The following is a 13,807-nucleotide window of genomic DNA, read 5'->3' on the forward strand; positions in this document are numbered from 1 at the left end:
CAGTGCGTCTGTGCTTGCTTTGTGGATCCATGGTGCAATGTTCTGAGTGATGTTGTCCGGCGTTGTCATGGCGGCTGTGCAGGCGGTGTGGGACTTATCTTCGTGTGCTTTTTGGTGGGACTGTGGCAGCTACACCACAATGACATCCTGACCTTCTTTTGGTGGACTTTTTATTTTAATTGTCAAGTGACCTTGGGTATAAAAAAGGTACAGTACTATATAAATTCATCCATCCATCCATCATCTGTAACCGCTTATCCTGTGCACAGTTGCAGACAAGCTGAAGCCTATCCCAGCTGACTATGGGTGAGAGGCGGGGTACACCCTGGACAAGTCGCCAGATCATCGCAGGACTGATACATAGAGACAAACAACCATTCACACTCACATTCACACCTACGGTCAATTTAGAGCCACCAAATAGCCTAACCTGCATGTCTTTGGACTGTGGGGGAAACCGGAGCACCCAGAGGAAACCCACACAGACACAGGGAAAACATGCAAACTCCACACAGAGAGGCCCCTGTCAGCCACTGGGCTCAAACCCAGAACCTTCTCGCTGTGAGACAACAGTGCTAACCACTACACCACCGTGCCGCCCTATATAAATTCAACTTCTTCTTCTTCTTCTTCTTAACAATGTAGTTTATTTTCTGGGAGTGCTCCATTGGAGGAGACAAGGCTGCTTGAAGACACCCACATTGCTAGTAAGAGGCCAAAGTGAAAGACTAATGCTGCATTCAACTTGAGGTCACAACTTGTTATTCCCAACCTCCAACCAGGAAAAGCCAAAGGAAACCCCTTTCAAACTGAAACCTCTATTCGTCAGTGATGAGTTCCTTCCCAGTTTACAGAGTGACGTCAAATCATCATAGCTATCAGGAGTAAACAAAGTAGCACTACTTAGCTTTAAATGAGCTTTGCTGTATGTACAAGTGTTTGCTTTCAATAAATCAACATACAGACATCACGTTACATCTATAACACTGACTATACAGACTGCTGTTGAGGAGGAAAACATATCAATACCAGTCTAAAGCTTCATGAGGTAGTCATTTGGAATGCTTTTCAGTTAACAGGCCTACCTTGTCAAAAGTTAATTAGTGCAATTTCTTGCCTTCTTAATGATTTTGAGATCAAACAGTAAATAGTAAATAATAAAAATACAGTAAATAGTCCCATTCCACAACTGTACTGATCCATATTATGTCAAGAACCACTCAACTAAGTAAAGAGAAATGACATCCATCATTACTTTAAGACATGAAGTGTCTTTTAATTAATTAATTAATTAATTAATTAAAAACCATTGAATTAGAAGGTGTGTCCAAACTTTTGACTGGTACTGTAGATCATTCATCAGAGTTAGCTGGCTAGCGTGTTGCTATCAAAGATGAACATGGAGGCATCCATTCTCATCTCATCTCATCTCATTATCTCTAGCCGCTTTATCCTTCTACAGGGTCGCAGACAAGCTGGAGTCTATCCCAGCTGACTACGGGCGAAAGGCGGGGTACACCCTGGACAAGTCGCCAGGTCATCACAGGGCTGACACATAGACACAGACAACCATTCACACTCACATTCACACCTACGGTCAATTTAGAGTCACCAGTTAACCTAACCTGCATGTCTTTGGGGGAAACCGGAGCACCCGGAGGAAACCCATGCGGACACGGGGAGAACATGCAAACTCCACACAGAAGGCCCTCACCGGCCCCGGGGCTCGAACCCAGGACCTTCTTGCTGTGAGGCGACAGCGCTAACCACTACACCACCATGCCACCCGGCATCCATTCTGACCTGCGAATTATCACTTGCATGGTAAGCTGAATGCAAAATTATGTCTTATATCCGTAGGACCCTGCCTCAAGGGGCATTCACTGCAAGGCAGGTGAGCTGCTTGTGGCTGTTGGAATCCAATGGGGTTGAGCTAAAAGGTGCCATACAAACAGTTCACAAGTCATGTTGGCTTTGTGATTCTGATACCTGCCCCCTCCTATCCAGGGCATCTTTTGAAGCAGGTTTGAAGAGTGACTCAGTACTATGTTAAGTTCACAGAGAGTCACCCCAGATACAGTACCAACCCATGTGTCCCACCACCATCAGGAGTTCATTGGCTCATTTTCTGAGAACTCGTATCTGCTTCCAGGACTGTCTTTTAAAACAGGACAACAATGAATGGTATATAACACTGCAAGGAATTTCTTTGCATGCAAATGTCACATAATGTCTTGTCCAGGGGTCCCCAGGTCCAGTTTTGGAAGGCCACAGTGTCCCAATTTACCATCCTTTATCTACACTGCTTATCTGTCAGGGCTGCAGGAGAAGCTGGAGCCAATCCAAGCTGCCTTCAGGCGAAATGCAGGGTACACCCTGGGCAGGTCACCACTCTATCACAGAGCTAACACAGAGATAAACAACCACTCACATTCACACATATGGGCAGTTTAGAGGAGCCAGTTGACCCAATGCGCATGCCTTTGGACTGAGAGGAAACCAGAGGGCCAGGATAAAACCCATGCAGGTATGGGGAGAACATGCAAATGCCATACAGAAAGGCCCTCATATAACTAGTATTTTATAAAAAATATCTACACAGACTTACATACACATTGTCCACTTTATTAAGAACACTTGTACACCTGCATATTCACACTCTAGAGACTGTTGTGCAGAGATGTTGGAAGTAAGGGTGCCCCTCCTCCAGACAGTCCCCATAATCAACAGTTTCCTTTTACTGCACCAATCTTGTTGTCTTTTAAATTTATTTACAACATAAAAATATATGCTTTTGTAGCTTAGCGATGTGATTGTCAAAAATGATAAGCCTTGTGTAGACGTCATGTGTTGCATGCGTCCACACTTTGACCTAATTAGCAAATAAGTGAAGTCAAATTTGGCTAGCAGCTTGAAGCACAATGTCACAAAAGCATATTTGATTACTTTTCAAAACTGTATACCTCCCTCGGAGCCAGCTAAGCTCTTGAGATCGAGACAGACAGAGTGTAGTCCACCCCACTTGGTAGTACTACTCTTTCTTCCCCACCTCCTGAGGCTACTCCTACAGCAGATACATTGCCCTTCCGACCACCAGAGAATTATGCATTCCCTGTCTGAAAATTCACCAGGGAGAGCTTCACTCACTCCTGCAAGCCCGCCTGGTTCAAAGAGTGATAGTGGCTAGACTACATTGCAGACAGTGACAACATTGGGCGGCATGGTAGTGTAGTGGCTAGCACTGTTGGCTCACAGCAAGAGGGTTCTGGGTTTGAGCCCTGTGGCCGACGAGGGCCTTTCTGTGTGGAGTTTGCATGTTCTCCCCGTGTCTGTATGTGGGTGCACAGTCCAAAGACATGTGGTTAGGTTAACATGGGGCGGCCTTAGGCTGAGATGCCCTTGATTGAGGCACCTAACCCCCAATTGCTCCCTGGGCACTGTAGCATAGCTGCTCACTGCTCTGGGGATGTGTGTATGCTCATTGCTCAAGTGTGTGTTTACTGCTTCAAATGGGTTAAATGCAGAGAGGAATTTCATAAGTATATGTGTGATGAATAAAGTTCTTCTTCTTCTTCATCGTGTGCGGTGTGTGAAGGCCAGTGGTGGAATGTAATTTACTCAAGTACTGCACTTAAAGTTCAAATATGAGGTACTTATACTTTACTTGTGTATTTATATTTCATGCAACTTTATACTTTACTCCATGAGTAGGGGAGACTGGGTATGTACAGTGCTGAGCGTAAATGAGTGCACCCCCTTGGAAAAGTAACATTTTAAACAATATCTCAATGAACACAAACAATTTCCAAAATGTTGACAAGACAAAGTTTAATATAACATCTGTTTAACTTATAATGGGAAAGTAAGGTTAATAATATAAACTTAGATTACACATTTTTCAGTTTTACTCAAATTAGGGTGGTGCAAAAATGAGTACACCCCACAACAAAAACTACTACATCTAGTACTTTGTATGGCCTCCATGATTTTTAATGACAGCACCAAGTCTTCTAGGCATGGAATGAACAAGTTGGTGACATTTTGCAACATCAATCTTTTGATTGATGGAGTAGAACCATCTCAAGGAGGATCAGAAGAAATGGACAGCATGTGAGTTAAATATGAGTGTCACAGCAAAGGGTAGGGTGGCACGGTGGTGTAGTGGTTAGCGCTGTCACCTCACAGCAAGAAGGTCCGGGTTCGAGCCCCGTGGCCGGCGAGGGCCTTTCTGTGCGGAGTTTGCATGTTCTCCCCGTGTCCACGTGGGTTTCCTCCAGGGGCTCCGGTTTCCCCCACAGTCCAAAGACATGCAGGTTAGGTTAACTGGTGACTCTAAATTGACCGTAGGTGTGAATGTGAGTGTGAATGGTTGTCTGTGTCTATGTGTCAGCCCTGTGATGACCTGGCGACTTGTCCAGGGTGTACCCCGCCTTTCGCCCGTAGTCAGCTGGGATAGGCTCCAGCTTGCCTGCAACCCTGTAGAAGGATAAAGCAGCTGGAGATAATGAGATGAGATGAGATGAGACAGCAAAGGGTCTGAATACTTATGACCATGTGATATTTCAGTTTTTCTTTTTGAATAAATTTGCAAAAATTTCTACATTTCTATCTTTTTTCTGTCAAGATGGGGTGCTGAGTGTACATTAATGAGAAATAAAATGAACTTTTTTGATTTTAGCAAATGGCTGCAATGAAACAAAGAGTGAAAAATTTAAAGGGGTCTGAATACTTTCCGTACCCACTGTAGGTCTACCAGGGGTGCAGTTTTTGTGGGCCCAGAACTTGCAATTTACACATCTGAGCCACTTTTCTTTAGGTTTGGAATTTCCAAAGGGCTCCATGCACATAATGCAAAAACCTTCTTCTATGCGAGTTGTAATTATGGGGATGGTTGTAACACTTTCTTATGAGGTGTTACAACCGTCCCCACCCGTCAGTCCTACATGCATTGTGGTCTAGTGGATACACACACATGCGATATACACATGCAGAGTTATATTTTCATAGACCATTTTGACTGAAAAGTGCATTAGTGTATAATGTAAACTCTATTGCCTGCTCCTTTCAGTCAGTTCCAATCATTTGTGCTGAACTAACTCCGTGGAAGAAAATGGCTTGTTACTGGTCTTGGCTTGTGCATCTGAAAGAAGATGTTGGTTCGCCTGTGGATCAGTAGGCATGGTTTTGTCATTACTGGCAAGAAAGAGCCTACTTTCATCCAACCATACTCTGCTGGTTCATATTATACTTCGAAATGTCCACAGCTTCTTCAGAATTATGATTAAAAACCTTGCCCAAAGCAGTTTACATCCATTAAAAGGTATATTTTTGTAGTCTTACAGGAGACAGAAATACGCCTTCATATTCCATGAATTTTAAATTACAGCATTGGACATGCTTTGTTGATATGGTGTTTTTAATTAAAGAAAGGCTCTGTAAAAGGACAGGTAATGCTGATTTACTGGTGTCGGTCTCATGCATGTAATGCTTTCTCTTAGCCCTCAAGGTGCTGTATACTGTATATGAGTTCATTAGCAGAAAGCAAGCACGCCTTATCTGTTTGAAGATGTTATATTTACTGTGGATGATTTCTGACGGACCCGAGATATGAAAACGAACAGTAACGTCTAATATTGATACAGCAGAATAGTAATAACATGGCCCTTGCTGACCTCAGTTTATCAGCATAAATGCAAATAGCTTATATTGCGAAGGCAGCATTGTATGCTGTTAATCCTTGAATAAAAGTCTTGCGCTCCAGGGAAAGTACTGGCCATTATGCATATTATCACTATTGATTCCAATGAAGCATTCATGAGAACTGGATTTATTCATTTTGTCGAACTGTGAATGGTCTCAGAACAGGGTTTGTAAGATTTATACCATGCACTCAGACTGTTAAACGTCCCTGAAGCAGTAGGCTATGGGTTTGTCTATGATAAACCATGAAAGATGAAAATTTGTTTTGCGATATAAAAACTGGCGAGAATTGTTCTCTAGTAATTCTAATTTATTTTATATAACTATATTTGACCTTTTCTTATACTACACAAGATCCATTTGTCCATGCAGGAATAATACTTATTAAACCACTCGCACTCACCAGCCACTTTATTAGGAAAACCCATCCACCTGCTGTTTTCTGCAGTTCTCTAATCAGCCGATCTCTTGACAGCAGCACAATGCATCAAATCATGCAGCTACAAATCAAGAGCTTCAGTTAATGTTCACTTCAAACATCAGAATGGGAAAAATTGTGATCTCAAAGTGTGACTTTCTTTCACTGTGGCATGGGTGTTGGTTTGAGCCAGATGGACTGGTTTGAGTATTTCAGAAACTGCTGATCTCCTGGGGTTTTCACACACAACAGTCTCTAGAGTTTACACAGAATGGTGCAAAAAAACAGAAAACACTGAGTTGCGTGAGCGTCAGTTCTGTGGGTGGAAACAAACACCTTGTTGATAAGAGAGGTCAGAGGAAAATGGCCAGATTGGTTCGAGCTGCCAGGAAGGATATACCGTAGCAACTCACAGCAACTCTTTACAACCATGACGAGCAGAAAAGCATGACAGCATGCTACACTGCAAAAAATGGCCTTTCAAAAATAAGAAATAAAAGATTAAAACAAAGCATATTTGCTTGAATCGGGTGAAAAAAATCTGCCAATGGAACTAGTCAAATTTGACTTGGTAAGATTTCTTAAAGTAAGATGAAAATCTAACCTGTTTTTAGATTAAATAATTCCAAAATAAGATTGGGGAACTTATTATGCGAGATCTGATTAACTCAAAATAATCAAAATAGTTCTTATAACAAGATCGTACTTCTTACATTTAGCCATTCAAGTCATTTTTATTTATTTCATTTTAAGGGTATTTCACTTAAATTCATGACAAAGTCTTAGCAGTAAAAACTGAATTTAAGATAAATATACTAATATTAGGATTGTTAAATTCTACAACTAAGCATTGCTAGCTTAAAAGATTCTCCTTTTGTGACCTGTAATTAGTAAAATACTCTAGATATGAGACCAGAGACTATCTTGAATCAAGTTGACGACACGTGTAGCATTGCAACAAGTTTATTTTTTTCCCACTTCAACATTCAAACATTAAAACATCTTTTAAGATTCCATTTCCCCAGGACCTCAGGCACCAAAATAATAATAATAACAATAATAATAATAATAATAATAATAAAAAGGTCTACGCATTTTGACTTACAGTGCTTACACAACGCCAAAGCAACAGTGCATTTTGGAGGCACTGACTATTCATGTGTACGAGGGGTTTACAAGATCAGGCACAAAAAAAAACCCCAACCAACCAACCAACCAAACAAACAAACAAACAAACAAACAAAAACACTGAACTTAACTCACAGCATTCCAAAAAGACCTCACTAAAACGCCCTCCACTCACTCCTAGCCTTTTTGAAGGCACTTGTCTGGTCTAGAGTCTGTACAGTATCTAGAAGGAGCTCAATCTGAATGACTGAGAAAACAGTCGCAGTAAACTTAGGATCTGTAAGGTGGAGTTGAATTGTAATGAAAGATTCAAAGATTTCAGAAAAGTTAATTTATTCCCAAAACAAGCATACTTTGTTTTTTTTTTCTTGAAACAAGATGAACCGCATTTGACAAATGTCCAAAATGTACTTACTTGTTTTAAAAAAACTTGTTTTATTTTCAAAGGTGCTCCAAATAAGACTTTTTCAAGACATTTTGTCTATACAAGATTTTCAAGATGGACTGTCTAAAAACTAGCCTTTCTAGCTAAATGAGGTTTTGCTTGTTGGGCAATTATGTCTTATAATAAGGGTGGCTAGATGTTTTGACTTGAAAATAGACAAATAAACTTCCTAAGATTTTTATTTTTTGCAGTGTACAGCAGAAGACCACATTGGGTTCCACTCCTGCAGCCAAGAACAGGAATCTTAGAATCAAGAATAAGTTCCTATTAAAGTGGCCGGTGAGTGTAAGTTTGAGTTATTTGTCTAGGCCAGTCTGTTTAGACTCAAGAGTCCCTCACGTCTTTCCTTACAGATAGAGGAACAGTTGATCTCTGGATTGGTTGAAGTCAGGCTCTTGGGTAATCGTGGCTGACAGAGGTGCCTCATCACTTTCTGAAAGGTCACATTAAGTTCTTGAATAAATGCTGTTCAAGGTGCTGTGACATGTTGCAGCGACTACCACATCCACTTTTAAGGTAGATGGAGACCTGTCACTGACTAGCAATCCCTCTAAGTATAATCTTTTTTTCTGTGGGGTCTACATAGGAGTGTCAAGATATGACTTGCCTTGTCTAGGGCTTGTATGAGGTTGACAGGGCCTTTATGGATGTCAGAATGTAGTACCTAAAGGCATTGCATGGCTTGTCTACCATGTTTATATCAGGAATCTGAAACCTGTACTCATTGTCCTGCAGCGAGTTGAAAGAGGATTCCTGGCACACAGAGCACATTACACAGGGTTGATTTACACACATCCGGCAAGATGGACTATGCTAACCACACTCGTTGTGGTGTGTAACCAGTGGTGTAGTGGAGATTTTTAAAGTGGGGGTACGCGATTCGTGACGTCATCGATTTGATATCATGTCAGAAGCGGTAGCCTTTGTTTGGTCGCCTATGTTTGGTATGAATGATCTGTATAAATGTTACGTTCTTTTAACAACACAAGAGGGCACAGGAAGACACTTTTTTCAGACATTTTTATGTGTGCAATTTTCATTCGTGTTTGTCAGTACAGCCCAACTGTTATGGCGAAAAGCCGCGGTTTATTTTGTCTCCAATAAATATGCCGAAATGGCTAAAGAGGAACAAATTCGCCTTCTCCTTCCGAATGCATCGTCGTAGACAGCACCACTCTGCTGCTGGAACTCAACATAAACCTTGCATAGGTTTAACATGGACTATCAGGCGTGAAGCCAAAATATTGGAAATTATGATACACAAACACCTTTGTTCATGTTCGATTCATGTTCATTTGAGCCGAGCTGCATTCGGAATTCGATGTTTTTACTAGCCTACTTACTGCCGTGGCAACAGCTACAGCATGTGTCCAGAAGTTCAAAAAAGTCACGTCACTCACTCACATCGCATACAAACCAGCAATGGGCTGAAATTTATTATAAAAGGCACCAATCGAATAAATCAAGCATTTAGTCTGGCGCGATTGAGGCACCTGCGTATACAAAATACATGACATGCAGCCATTGGGTTAAGCCCTACCATGCACTCCTTCTTAAAGACTTGAGTATTTCTTTAAATTTATTGTCATTTCACATTTTTGGATGTACAACAAAACACTAAACAGGAAGGCCACAAAGATTATGAATTTCAAATCATACATATAATACAGTATGTGGTGAAATTATCCGCGTAAGGATGACCAGGCAGGCGATTATATCAGTTCTGTTGCCCTCTCGGTGCTGCTACCATGAACGCCCGGAAATCACACACGCGCACACACACACACACACACACACACACACACACACACACACACACACACACACACAGAGACCCTACTATTATTATTAGGCTATTCAAAATCATAGGGGGGCGGCACGGTGGTGTAGTGGTTAGCGCTGTCGCCTCACAGCAAGAAGGTCCTGGGTTCGAGCCCCGGGGCCGGCAAGGGCCTTTCTGTGTGGAGTTTGCATGTTCTCCCCGTGTCCGCGTGGGTTTCCTCCGGGTGCTCCGGTTTCCCCCACAGTCCAAAGACATGCAGGTTAGGTTAACTGGTGACTCTAAATTGAGCGTAGGTGTGAATGTGAGTGTGAATGGTTGTCTGTGTCTATGTGTCAGCCCTGTGATGACCTGGCGACTTGTCCAGGGTGTACCCCGCCTTTCGCCCGTAGTCAGCTGGGATAGGCTCCAGCTTGCCTGCGACCCTGTAGAAGGATAAAGTGGCTAGAGATGAGATGAAAATCATAGGCCTATACTGAGCAAAAATCGCATTAGAACTTCAAAGATCATAAAGCATTAAACCGACAGATGGCAGAGTCAACCGTTTACATAATTCTAATATCTCGGCTGCGTTTAGAATGCATTCTACTTTGCGTCGCTACGTTTTACGTAACGTTCGATGGGGGGGGAGCATTGATGATGAGCACAAAGGCACGTGTCACTTACTGTAGAGCGTATAAACTCAGGCCATTGAATGACAGTTTTTTTTTTTGAATCTCACCTTGGGAGAAGTGGGTGGACAGCGTACCCCCGCGTACCACACCCACTACACCCCTGTGTGTAACCAAAGTTGACAGAGAGCCACTTCATGACCTGGCCTAGATGTCTCACTGCTAGGAGTGAGCTGTTGATCAGTTCCCTTGCAGATGGATCAATTGGAGTATTTGTCCCAATGATAGCAGTAGAACCGAAAATGTCTTGGCAGGCTGTGCTATACATAATGATGTAATAAGATATCAGCAACATGTCATCTGTGTGTCTGCATTCACTGCTTATGCAGCACACACCAAAACATGGAGTTTTGTTTCGTGAGACTATAAGTGATGGGTATCGATTGTAGGCATGTCACCAAGTTAGCTAAAGGAGCTAAAGCTCATGCCACCAAACCAGGTTGACCTAGTTGTCAGTCCAAAACCTTATTTAATCCCTTCACCACTGCAAACTGCTATTTTGGTCAAGAAAATAGGGAATCTTTCAACACAAAAGCGGTCTCATGTATTGGTCGCCATTATCACGGCAGATCGCTATTCTGCCTCATTGTAATAGGGAAACCCCTATGTATTGTATTTGCTGATTGGTTGAGAATTCGGATTCCCTGGGATTTCCTGTGACGTAATTTAGCTAAGCATTACATGACATTACATGGCATTTAGCAGACTCTTTTATCCAGAGTGATGTACAAGTGCAAAAGTCAGATATAAGAAATGCTGAACTTCTAGACAAGAAACTTCTAGTGTCAACTGAACAAGTGACAGAATAATACCTAGTGTAATATTCTGTTGAAATACCAATACTCAGTAAACAACCAAGGAGAACAATTCAACCATACAAATGAGCTGACGAAGTACAACTTCTTCTTCCATGTCCAGCACTATTGCCAGGTTGGGGTCCATGTGGATTCTACTGATCCACATGTCTTATTAATTGGAGCATAGTTTTACGCCAGATGCTCTTCCTACTGCAATCTTCCCATTTCTGGGCTTGGGAAACAACCATTCACACCTATGGACAATTTAGAGTAGCCAATTAGCCTAACTGCATGTTTTTAGACTGTGGGGGAAACCAGAGGAAACCCAAAAAGACATGGGGAGAACATGCAAACTCCACACACGCTGCAAAAAAAATATCTTAGCAAGTGAAAATATCTTGAAAATAGTTCAAACGATCTAGCATTTCCTATTAGAAGAATACAAGACACCAATTCTGAGATTATTAAACCGAGTTCTACATTGCAACCAACTTATTCTAAGACATCTTATCAAGTAAAAAATATCTGTCCATGCAGCAAGACAATTTCACTGGTATTAAGTCATTTTCTCCTCAAATTCAGTTTTTCTGCAGTGCAGAAAGGCCCCTGTCGGCCACTGGTCCCGAACCCAGAACCTTCTTCTTGTGGGCGGCACGGTGGTGTAAGTAGTTAGCACGGTCACCTCACAGCAAGAAGGTTCTGGGTTCGAGCCCAGCAGCAGCCGGCGGGGGCCTTTCTGTGTGGAGTTTGCATGTTCTTCTCATGTCCGTGTGGGTTTCCTCCGGGTGCTCCGGTTTCCCCCACAGTTCAAAGACATGCAGGTTAGGTTAACTGGTGGCTCTAAATTGACTGTAGGTGTGAATGTGAGTGTGAATGGTTGTCTGTGTCTATGTGTCAGCCCTGTGATGACCTGGCGACTTGTCCAGGGTGTACCCCGCCTCTCGCCCGTAGTCAGCTGGGATAGGCTCCAGCTCCAGTTAGGTTAACATGGGACGGCCTTGGGCCGAGATGCCCTTGAGCAAGGCACCTAACTACCAACTGCTCCCTGGGTGCTGTTAGCATGGCTGCCCACTGCTCTGGTATGTGTGTGTGCTCATTGCTCACATATTCACTGCTTCAGATGGGTTAAATGCAAAGAGGAATTTCACAAGCATGTGATGAATAAAATTGTGCATGACTTTATTCATCACACACTTGTGAAATTCCTCTCTGCATTTTCATTTTCTTTCTTTCTTGCTGTGAAGCAACAATGCTAACCACTACACCACTATGCCGCCCAAGCTGACGAAGTACAATTAAATGGAGAAAAATAAAACTCCACAGCCTGGGCTGGTCAAGACCGTTATGCAATTACACAATGGACAAGGAAGCAGGGGAGAGGACAAGCACAATGTTATTTTATGTTAATTAGGGTTACACAGGGCGGCATGGTGGTGTAGTGGTTAGCACTGTCGCCTCACAGCGAGAAGGTCCTGGGTTTGAGCCCAGCTGCTGACGAGGGCCTTTCTGTTGCCCCTTTTCCACCAAAGCAGTTCCAGGGCTGGTTCGGGGCCAGTGTTTAGTTTGGAACCGGGTTTTCTGTTTCCACTGACAAAGAACTGGCTCTGGGGCCAGAAAAACCGGTTCCAGGCTAGCACCAACTCTTTGCTGGGCCAGAGGAAAGAACCGCTTACGTCAGCGGGGGGACGGAGTTGTTAAGACCAACAACAATAACAAGACCGCGAAAGATCGCCATTTTTAAGCGATGAGAAGCAGCAGCTGTACAAACGCGAAGTCATCCATTATTATTATTGTTGTTGTTGCTGCTGCTGCTTCTTCTGTGTTGTTTTTGCTTTGATATTCGCGCCAAGGTTTATGTAAACGTAGCGCCGTAACTGATGTATACAGCGACATAACAGACGTATACAGTGACGTAATGACGTGGCTCCGCTTAGCACTGCGAGCTATGGAAAAGCAAACTGGTTCTCAGCTGGCTCGCAAGTTGAACGAGTTGTGAACCAGCACCAGCACTGGCCCCAAACCAGCCCTGGAACTGATTTGGTGGAAAAGGGGTATGTGTGGAGTTTGCATGTTCTCCCTGTGTCTGTGTGGGTTTCCTCTGGGTGCTCCGGTTTCCCCCACGGTCCAAAGTCATTAGGCTAATTGGTGACAAATTGACCATATATTTGAATGGTTGTTTGTCTTTATGTGTCAGTCCTGTGATGATTTGTCCAGCATGTACCCCACCTCTCACCCATAGTCAGCTGGGATAGGCTCCAGCTTGCCTGCACAGGATAAGCGGCTATGGATGGATAGGGTTACACATCTTTCTTTTGAGAAATATAAGTGGATAAAACACAGATGTACCTGTGTTCAGTTTATTATCATAAATGTTACATATTCTCGAAGCAGAATTCCTCTCATATCCAACAGTTCCAAATATGTCACTATGGCACACATTCTAGTTCACTATATTATCTTTTAAAATTGTGTACTGGTTTATATTAAATTTCTCACAGTTATTTGGTGTTAATGGTATTTCTTATATAAAGTTATATCATGTGTATATAGCAGTGTGTATATGAAGTTATGCCATGGTGAAAGAGTTAAAGCATTTGAGAAAATCCTAGTAGTGAATTTCAGCATGACTGGCAAATGAAATTGTTAATATTAGGAAGGCTGGCGATTGGACTATAAGAAAGGCTTCGTGCAGTTTCAGTTTCTGAATCGTTTATTTCAGCTGAGTCCCATCTGCTTCCAGGTTGTTCATACACAGGGAAAGTGATTCAGGTTGCTTTGCTGGCGGCAGCAGCAGCAGCTTATCTCATCTCATTATCTCTAGCCACTTTATCCTGTTCTACAGGGTCGCAGGCAAGCTGGAGCCTATCC

The sequence above is a fragment of the Neoarius graeffei genome, chromosome 24 (assembly GCF_027579695.1).
Source record: "Neoarius graeffei isolate fNeoGra1 chromosome 24, fNeoGra1.pri, whole genome shotgun sequence".
NCBI lineage: Eukaryota > Metazoa > Chordata > Actinopteri > Siluriformes > Ariidae > Neoarius > Neoarius graeffei.